This window comes from Apodemus sylvaticus, chromosome 4 (genome assembly GCF_947179515.1).
Source record: "Apodemus sylvaticus chromosome 4, mApoSyl1.1, whole genome shotgun sequence".
NCBI classification, from domain to species: domain Eukaryota; kingdom Metazoa; phylum Chordata; class Mammalia; order Rodentia; family Muridae; genus Apodemus; species Apodemus sylvaticus.
In genome coordinates this window covers 48915590-48919048 of record NC_067475.1, presented here as the reverse complement: position 1 = coordinate 48919048, position 3459 = coordinate 48915590, and the positions used below count along the sequence as shown (strand labels likewise).

Sequence of the window (3459 nt, the reverse complement as noted above, 5' to 3'; positions counted from 1 at the left end):
ATAAGAATGGATCAATTCACATTCTTCTGCATGCTGACCTCTAATTGAACCAGCACCATTTGTTGAAAAGGCTATCTTTTTTCCCCTGGATGTTTTCAGCACCTTTGTCAAAGATCAAATGACCATAGGTGTGTGGGTTAATTTCTGGGTTTTCAATCCTATTCCATTGATCCAGTTGCCTGTCATTGTACCAATACCATGCAGTTTTTTATCACTATTGCTCTGTAGTAATGTTTGAGGTCTGGGAAATTGATTCTCCCAGAAGTTCTTTTACTCTTGAGAATTGTTTTAGCTATCCTGGGTTTTCTGTTATTCCAGATGAATTTGAGTCTGCTAATCATTTGAGTATAGGAAGGCTACTTATTTGCTTGAGTTGATTTTGTAACCAGCCACTTTGCTGAAGTTGTTTCTCAGCTGTAGGAGTTCTCTGGTAGAGTTTTTTTTGGGGGGGGTCACTTAAGTAGACTATCATATCATCTGCAAATAGTGATAGTTTGACTTCTTTTCCAATTTTTATCCCTTTGACCTCCTTATGTTCTCTTATAGCTCTAGCTAGGACTTCAAGAACTATATTGAAAAGATATGGAGAGAGAGTCAGCCTTGTCTAGTCCCTGATTTTAGTAGGATTGCTTCAAGTTTCTCTCCGTTTAGTTTGATGTTGGCTACCAGTTTGCTCTATATTGCCTTTACTATGTTTAGATATGGGCCTTGAATTCCTATTCTTTCCTAGGCATTTAGCATGAAAGGATGCTGAATTTTGTCAAGTGCTTTTTCAGCATCTAATGAAATTATCATGTGGTTTTTTTCTTTGAGTTTGTTTATGTAGTGGATATATAGCATTGATGGATTTCCTTATATTGAACCATCCCTGCATCCCTGGGATGAAGCCTACTTGATCATGATGGATGATCGTTTTGATGTGATCTTGGATTTGGTTGGCAAGAATTTTATTGAGTATTTTTGCATTGATATTCATAAGGGAAATTGGCCTGAAGTTCTCTTTCTTTGTTGGATCTTTGTGAGGTTTTGGTATCAGCATAAGTGTGGCTTCATAGAACGAGTTGGGTAGTGTTCCTTTTGTTTCTATTTTGTGGAATAATTTGAAGAGTATTGATGTTAAGGCTTCTTTGAAGGTCTGATAGAATTCTGCACTAAAACCATCTGTTCCTGTGGTTTTTTTTTCGTTAGAAGGCTTTCTATGATGCCTTCTATTTCTTTAAGGGTTGTGGGACTGTTTAGATGATCTATTTGATCCTGATTTAATGTTGGTATTTGGTATCCGTCTAAGAAATTGTCTATTTCCTCCAGATTCACCAGATGTGTTGAGTACAGGCTTTTGTATTAGGATCTGATAATGTTTTGAAATTTATGGAACGCTTCACAAATTTGCATGCCATCCTTGTGCAGGGGCCATGCTAATCTTCTCTGTATCATTTCAGTTTTAATATATGTGCTGCCAAACTGAACATGTGATGTCCCAATTATTAATTATTGATCTTAGTGCTTGTTCTATAGTTGTTCTGATCAGGAAGTCACCTCCTAAGCCAATGCATTCAAGACTATTCTACACTTATTCTTTCATAGGTTCAAAGTCTCTGGTTTTATGTAGAGATCAACTCAGATTCTATTTTTTATGGAGGGTGATAATCTATTTGCATTTTTCTCCATTCAGACACACAGTTTAATTAGCACCATTTTTGATTCTTTTGAAATTATTACTATTATTATCATTTGCTTTTTGATATTTAGTCTCTTAAGTTCTTTAAATATTTCAAATATGAGCCATCTACTCAATATGAAGTCAGTAAAAATAAAAGTATCTGTTTCTAGTTTCTTTATCCAAAATGAGGTATCCATATGTGTGTGGACTTATGTCTGAGTCTTCAATTCAATTTCATTGATCAACATGTCTTTTTGTTGTTGTTATTGTTTCAGTCTCATATCTTTGGTCTCTTTGGCATGAGAATGCAGGTTACCAGAAGACAGATGTGGACACCAACCCATCCACAAAGCCTTCTGTCTATAATTTGTCCTGCCATATGTGTGGGGGGCAATGGCAGTAGAATTTGAGAGTAGACCATTCAATGTGTGATATAACTTCTGGCCCACAGGAGGGAGCCCATACTCAACACTGCTTGGATGGACAGAGCCTGGAGACTGGAGAGCCTATAGGGTTAGGTTGGAGGCAAACAGGCCTGGTCTTAAAACAAAAACAAAAACAAACAAACAAACAAAACTCCAATGAAATGGTTCTTAAAGATATTCTTATAGATCAGTGTCTTGTCCAGTAGTGATCAGACAGGCTTCCTCCAGCAGCAGATGGGAATGGGTAGAGAGCCCCACAGACAATTATGTGGTAGAAAGTATCTAAATTAGAGATTTCCATCAGGTCCATCCCACTCACAATTGGGGAACCCTGTGTGAGAAGGGGAAGAAAGAATCTAGGAATTAGAGTGAATGAAGGACACCAAGAAAGCATGACCCACTAAATCAAGTAAATAGGGTGCATATAGGCTCACAGAGACTTAAGCAGCAAGCATAAGGGGTCTGCACCAAGTCCCCTGTCTATATTGTGGCTGATAGCTTGGGTTTCATAGGAGTAGAAGTAGAAGTAGTAGGAGTGGGTGTGTCTCTTACTCCTTTTCCTGATTCTGGGACTCTTCTTGTTGGGTTGCTATGTCCAGGCTTAGTATGAGACTTTTTGCTTAGATATATTGTCTTTTGTTTTAGCATGTTCAGTTGTCATCTCTTGGAGGCCTTCTCTTTTCTGAAGGGAGGGGGTGGGTGAATGCTGATAGAGGAGAGATGGAGAGGGTGGCACTAGGAGGAGTAGAGGGAGGGCAAACTGTGGTTGAGATGTATTGTATGAAGAAGTCGATCTCCCCCCCAAACAAACAAATAAACAACCTCCCCCAAAAAACAAAAAAAAAAATCAACCAACCCACCAACAGAACAAAGAGACAAAGACCAATTTGATAAAGCCTGAACTGTACTGCTCTGTCTCTATTACATTATACAAGATACTTTCCTGGGTAAACTCTATGATACAGATCTAATGTTCTTTACATTTTTGCAGTGTTTTCCTTGAAAATTTAACATATTTGTTTCATTAACCACAATAATTAAAACATATGCTGTGTTTGAAATATATCCTGTGGCTGTGGAGTTGGCTATATGGGTACAGATTTTATGCACACTTGTGAGTAAATGAGTTTGATTTCTCAGCACATACATAAATTCTTGTCGGGCATAGTGACCCAACTATAACCATAATACCGGGCTTAGGTGGTGGAGACAAAAGATCTTGAGGACAATCTGGCCAGCTATGGTTCTAGTATCAGTGAGTTCTGAGTTGAAGTGAGACACCATACCTAAATGTAGAAAATGAAAAATTGTTGAAGAAGATAAAATTTCATCCTGCTTACACATGAACTTGTACATGCATGCGCACACACATCT

At 38.0% G+C, this 3459-nt stretch overlaps 1 non-coding gene across 1 annotated transcript; it reads right to left on the bottom strand.

The window, feature by feature from the left end:
- Nucleotides 1-1362: 1362 nt before the first annotated feature.
- Nucleotides 1363-1469, bottom strand: LOC127683810 (U6 spliceosomal RNA). Its single transcript, XR_007977614.1, has one exon. It is a non-coding gene; the product is annotated as a U6 spliceosomal RNA (small nuclear RNA).
- Nucleotides 1470-3459: the final 1990 nt, after the last annotated feature.